Source organism: Caretta caretta, chromosome 2 (assembly GCF_965140235.1).
Source record: "Caretta caretta isolate rCarCar2 chromosome 2, rCarCar1.hap1, whole genome shotgun sequence".
NCBI classification, from domain to species: domain Eukaryota; kingdom Metazoa; phylum Chordata; order Testudines; family Cheloniidae; genus Caretta; species Caretta caretta.
The window spans coordinates 18,165,154-18,171,153 of NC_134207.1; the positions used below are offsets into that span (position 1 = coordinate 18,165,154).

The 6,000-nt window shown below is 44.0% G+C and overlaps 1 long non-coding RNA gene across 1 annotated transcript in view; it reads right to left on the bottom strand.

The window, feature by feature from the left end:
* The window catches only part of LOC142070941 (uncharacterized), a 29,074-nt gene extending 24,134 nt beyond the window's left edge, over positions 1–4,940 (bottom strand). The window contains exon 1 of the long non-coding RNA XR_012666872.1: positions 4,884–4,940. This is a non-coding gene — a long non-coding RNA (uncharacterized LOC142070941). The remainder of the gene's footprint in view (positions 1–4,883) is intronic.
* Between the last annotated feature and the right edge of the window lie 1,060 nt (positions 4,941–6,000).

Here is a 6,000-nt window from a genome sequence, read left to right on the forward strand (position 1 = left end):
AGGAAAACAGAAAGAAACTCTTCCCCCCAAAGTTTGATTGTGGTCCCTTGACGTTTATGAAATAATCTGTCATCCCTGATGCTGAAAAGATTGGGCACGACTGCTCTGAAGAGATTTGTGTATCTGATATATTGCCTCTCAACATTTATTAATAAACCTTCATTATTGAAGTGGGTCAGACCTCACACCGAACCTCCGGGGTTAGACAAGCATCCAAGAATTCAGGCATTTATCAAAGCTTATCCTAATCATTTTGGCCTGGTAACAGACAGCTATAACAGTGTAATAATTAGCAGTCACAGCTCACCAGCTGCCCAGCCATTGATTTCAATGGGCATTGTTCTGAACATTGAGCTCTACTGAAATGCATCTAGGAAAATGTTTTAGTCTATTATTTCATAATATTAATAATCCGCACTTATCAGCACCTTCTTCCCAAGGATCTCAGAGCCCTTCACATACATCAATGAACTGAGCTTTGCAATACGACACGAGAGGTACAGAAGTAGTATTATCCTGATTCCCCCTCTTACAAATTGGCAAACTGGTGCGTGGAGATTTTAAGTGACTTGCCAGAGATCAACTGGGAAGCTAGGACAGAACTAAGATCACTTTGTTCCCAGTTTTATGCACACAGCATCTTTTGCCTTATATTTTTGATCCATTCAGAGGCAGAGCACATGAGGATTTTTATAACTCCCACAATTCTTTTTATAGCTCATAGCCATCCTGGTGCAGGATGAATTAAATCTCTCTTCTGATGAAGCAATACAGAGCGAAATAAGTTTCAGTGCATTTCATATTTCATTAGCTCTAAATGCATTACTGTGCTAATACCAGGTGCTTTCTTCAAAAGGGACTTAGGCTTCTAGGCCATTGGGCAAACAACTTTTATTCTGTTCTCTTTAACTCTGGATATTTTGTATAATGAATGTTAGCACTGGTGAAAGAGGGTGGCCTGAGAGATCTGGGAACAAATGCACTGAAAAGCCAGCTCGCACTTTGGTCTGTTAAAAAACAGAGATAAGATTTAGCCATCACACACGATGTATAAGGGAGGGGAAGGCAGGCTATTAGCAAAACAAAAATAAATACACATGCAAAATAAAATAAAACTCACTCTGCAAATACAGATCATTTACATTAGAAAGAGGTGGGTCCGAGATGCAAAATTCAGCCCTGGGTTTCTAACCTGCAGAGTCCTAAGGTGTTTGGCTCTGGGATTTTGAGATAGCACATTAGGGGCTAAATGGAAGAGAAGAATGAGGGGGGATTTGATAGCTACTTTCAACTACCTGAGAGGTGGTTCCAGAGAGGATGGTTCTAGACTATTCTCAGTGGTAGAAGAGGACAGGACAAGGAGTAATGGTCTCAAGTTGCTGTGGGGGAGGTTTAGGTTGGATATTAGGAAAAACTTTTTCACTAGGAGGGTGGTGAAACACTGGAATGCGTTGCCTAGGGAGGTGGTGGAATCTCCTTCCTTAGAAGTTTTTAAGGTCAGGCTTGACAAAGCCCTGGCTGGGATGATTTAATTGGGGATTGGTCCTGCTTTGAGCAGGGGGTTGGACTAGATGACCTCCTGAGGTCCCTTCCAACCCTGATATTCTATGATTCTATGGTCACAGCCATTACTTGGCTTTGCAAGGGACTAAAGGGTAGTGGGGGAAGGTGTTCCTTTCTCCCTGTTTGGCCCTGTTTAGATTGTTACTACAGCTTGGCGGGGAAGCTAGTTCTACTTGCCTGATACATGCCATTGTGAGTAAGTGGGCAGGGAAGCGGTGGTGGGACAGAGAATTGGAGGAACCCAAGCTCCGCCACTCCAGCTCGCTGGCCAGACGCACAGTGTAGGAAGGAAGCTCTTCAATAAGAAGGTGTGAAGTGACTCCTCCATCACTACCCTCAGAGCAAGTGGTGATCTCAGGAGGAAGGGTTGTCTCTGAGTCACAATTTGTTCCCAGGTCTGTTGCTGGGGCAGAGCAGCTACTCAGAGCTGACTGTACAGTTGCAGTCTAGCCCTAGGTAAATAGTGCCCAGCCATGTCATCCAGTTCCAGATCTGGGCTTGGATTCTGAAATACCTCTCTACCATCTCCAGAGTTCAGGGGTGTTCAGATCCAGGGGTTGGGTCCAACTAAATCTAAATGGATCTCGCCAACAGTCTACTAAGCAGGGTTTGGATCTGTCCCCATAAATAATAATTAGCACTTGCCTATTGCTACTGAAACTGGTAAGAGCTAAGTGGTAAAAGGCGCTGCAAGAAGAGGTTTTTGGCCAAAGGACTGGGCCAGGTTTTATTTTATCTGAAAAAAATGGCTTATTTTCATCCTCAGTCTTAACTTCCATGGGAAATTGACCACAGGGGAGAAGTAGCATAAATAACAATGGGAGGATCAAACCACTGTTCCATTCGGCAGCATCCTGGGTGCAGTGTAAAACACAGTGGGCCTTCTCCTGGGCTCATCCACAGGCAAACTCATCAGCATAGGGCCACTCGGTCTAATCTGTATTCTCTAATCCCATACACCAACCTTCCCTTCCTTTAGGGCCTGATCCAGTGGGCTTTGTATCAGCTTTCTCATTCAGTCTCACCCCATCCAACCCTCATATTTTATTCCCTGCTTTGCAGCTTTGTTAGCTTTTAAATAAACAGGATTTCTACAGAGAAGTGACACAGTTGCACCATGCATGTCCAACCTATTATGGCTATTATCAAAACTCAAGATGCAGGACCTTCCAGCTATTTATTATCTCTGTAGGCCAGAGAGCAGTCACTTCCTTCCCAAATACAACAACTACATAACATCCACACCCTATTCTTTCCTGCATCATGACATCCTGCCTTGATCTGTAAAGTCATGCACTGGCCTGGGATGAGCAAACTCATTGTACAAAATTTCGAACAGGGTGGTTTTAAAAATTGCTCTCAAACTTGATATTCTTGCATCCATGCTGTAGTCTGGAGAGACATTTAAAAAGGTGCAAGGAGGGGAAGGAGGGAGATTTCCAATGGAAAAAAAGGGAGCAGAAAGTGTGCCAAGCAAGGGAAGGAGCCGTGAAGCTGGGAGGGAGAAAGTCTAATAAAACAACTAGAAATGCAATATTAGTACACAGGACACCCTTCTTCCTGGGAGATTCTCCTGAGACTTGTTTGAAAGGCTTCCCTTCAGCTAGAAAAACAGCTGCTTGTTTTGAAATTATTTCAGCCTTTAGTGGAGGAAAGGTCTGTGACCTTGAACTGTTTTTGTCAACCTAAAAATTCATTCCAGCAGTCTGCAAAAAGCACAAAGCCCATGAGGTTCGCCTGTCTCCAGTACTGGCTCCATCTTCCAATACAGAAGCAGGGGTCTCTTTCAAAACATGTTTGAGGCTGGCAGTGACCCTCTCAAACCTGCTAAATTTGTTTAGTAGATTTGTTTCTGAAATGCATTTCACAGAGCAAGCAGAGCCAGCTGTGCCATGGTTTGTTTCTTACAGTCCCATGGCCATAAAATTTGTCCTGTGAAATCCTGGCTACATTCCCATTCCCTTCAGCAGGGGCAAGATTTCATCCCATTTGTCTTGAGGGGAGAGAGAAAATGAGACTCTTCTGCACCGATTATAGTCTATAGAGTTTAAGCCCAGAAGGGACCATCAGATCGGCCAGTCCAACGGTCTGAATATCAGAGGCTACCAGCACCACCCAGCACCTGCACACTAAACCGAATGACCAAAATTAGACCAAAGTGTTACAGCCCTCAGTAGACTAAACTATGATGTGCTAGAGGCAGAGAATAAGAGGGACCAAGGCACTCTAATCCCCAAGGCCCTCACAATAGCAGGGAAAAGTTTTCGTGAGATAAACTCAGATGAGCCTAGCAAGTGACCTACACTCCATGCTTCAGGGAAAGGCGAAAATACCCCAAGGACATTGCAAATCTGATCTGTGGGAAAATTCTTTCCTGACCCCACATATGGCAATCAGTTAGACCCTGAGCATGTGAGCAAGAACCAGCCAGCCAAGCTGAGAGAGAGAATGCTCAGTGCCACCTCAGAGCCCTGGCCCACCCTGCCGAAAGTCCCATCTCCAGCCATAACCATCTTGGATGCTTCAGGGGAAGGAGACAAGAAAATGGAGTGTGGGGGGGAAATCTCTTCTTGACTCTGTTGATGGAGGGGACAGTCCCATAGTGTGTATGCAGCATATCGGGACCAGAACAGGAGTAACAATCTCACCCAGGGTGGTTTTTTTCCCCACAGAAGCTGTCAAGGCTGATTCCCTACTCTGGCACTTTGAGTGCAGAAGGTGGGAGCCCACAAGGATTCTAAAAATTAATACTGGCCACTCCAGGCTGGTATTAAACTTCCAAGGTTACAGCTTCTCTCTGACCTTAGATAGGTAGATGGTGCCACCACCCAAGTGTAAAAAACCCCCTTGGACCCAGGAGGGCACACTTGGGAATTCCTCCTTGTGGGGTAACCTCAAGCCCTTTCACACGCACCCAGGGAAGAGCTAAGAAAGAAAACAAAGGAAATCAGCTGTTGCCACCAGCTAATTAAACAACGTGTGCACAAACCCCTTAGGACACCAAAAACCTAATCCTGTTCTTAAAAAAAAGTAAATTTTATTAAAAACAAAAAAGAAAGAAAATACATCTAGAACTCAGCTATTGCTAGATTTAAAAAGAGCAAATATAATAATTAAGCATCAAGAATGGTTTTCTTGAGGCCCAGCTTAAAGGTTACAAGCAAAACAAAAGCACCTGTGGTTAGCACAGAGGAGTCCACAAGCCATAAAGAAATAAGAGAGATAAACTTAATCGTGTCTTCCTACACATTCCCAGATCTATTTACATACCTGGGGTTTCAGATAAGTAGTTTTGAGGTAGTTTTGATGATTTTTCATACCTGGTTTAAAGGTTCTTACAGCATTGCTGCTCTGTGTCTCCCCTCTCCGGAGAACAACAGACAAAGGGAATGTTTTTTTCCTAATTTTATAAAGTTCTAGCCTTCCCATTGGCTCTTTTAGTCAGGTGCCCACTCCCTTCCTTTTACCTATGAGCTTTTTTTAACCCTTTACAGTAAAGCAAGTACAGAACAGCTACTAACAGGGATATTGTAGCTAACTGGCTGGCTGGGTGTCCATAAAACTGAGCTACCGCCCGCCCCCTTCATTTATCACAGAAGCTCAGTCTTAATTCATTGTCATTTGTCTTGCAGGGTAGATGGAATATCAAGGCTCTTGGTCTATAATCTATTGTTTCTTGAGTGCTGTCAAGGTTGCTTGGTACTGTGCAATGCAGAGGTGAGCAGATCACTTGATATTACTTGCAAACTAGTTGTCCCTGCAAAATACAACTGTGAAGTATAGTCTCCAGCCACATGCATGTTTTCCTCCTCCTTAGCATTAATGAGAGGTTCTTTATGCTCACTAATAGAATAGACCCCCATGGAACCCAGCGTATGTAATATGTGCAACCTCTTTTCCAATGGCTTTAGACTCTTTGATCAGACTTGATATTTGGTATCTGTAACATATTGTTGAATTTTAACTCAGTAGAAGCAATCCTATTGCTCATACTTTGCTTATTGCAAGAGTATGGGCTGAGGAAAATGTGAGTCTTTATGGCAGTGGTGGGCAACCTGCAGCCCGCGGGGCACACACAGCCCATCAGGGTAATCCACTGGCGGGCCACGAGACAGTCTGTTTACATTGGCCATCCTCAGGCACGACCCCCCGCAGCTCCCAGTGTAATACAATGTATTTATTTGCTTTGTGTCTCTCTGTGAATGCTACCCTGATTTAGGGCTACAGCATGCTGGATCCAAGGCACAATTAAGGCTGTAATAATTATTATAATTAACAATGTGTTAGATGCTTTAGAAATGGAGGAGGTAAGGCCCCTGCTCTGAGAAGCTTACAGTTTAAATATCAGCAGAGATGAGATGCGGTGGAGATTGGTTAATAGGCCTTGTGGCCTATAAAGCCTTCCTTACACAAGCAGATAACATTTCGGTCCCTAAA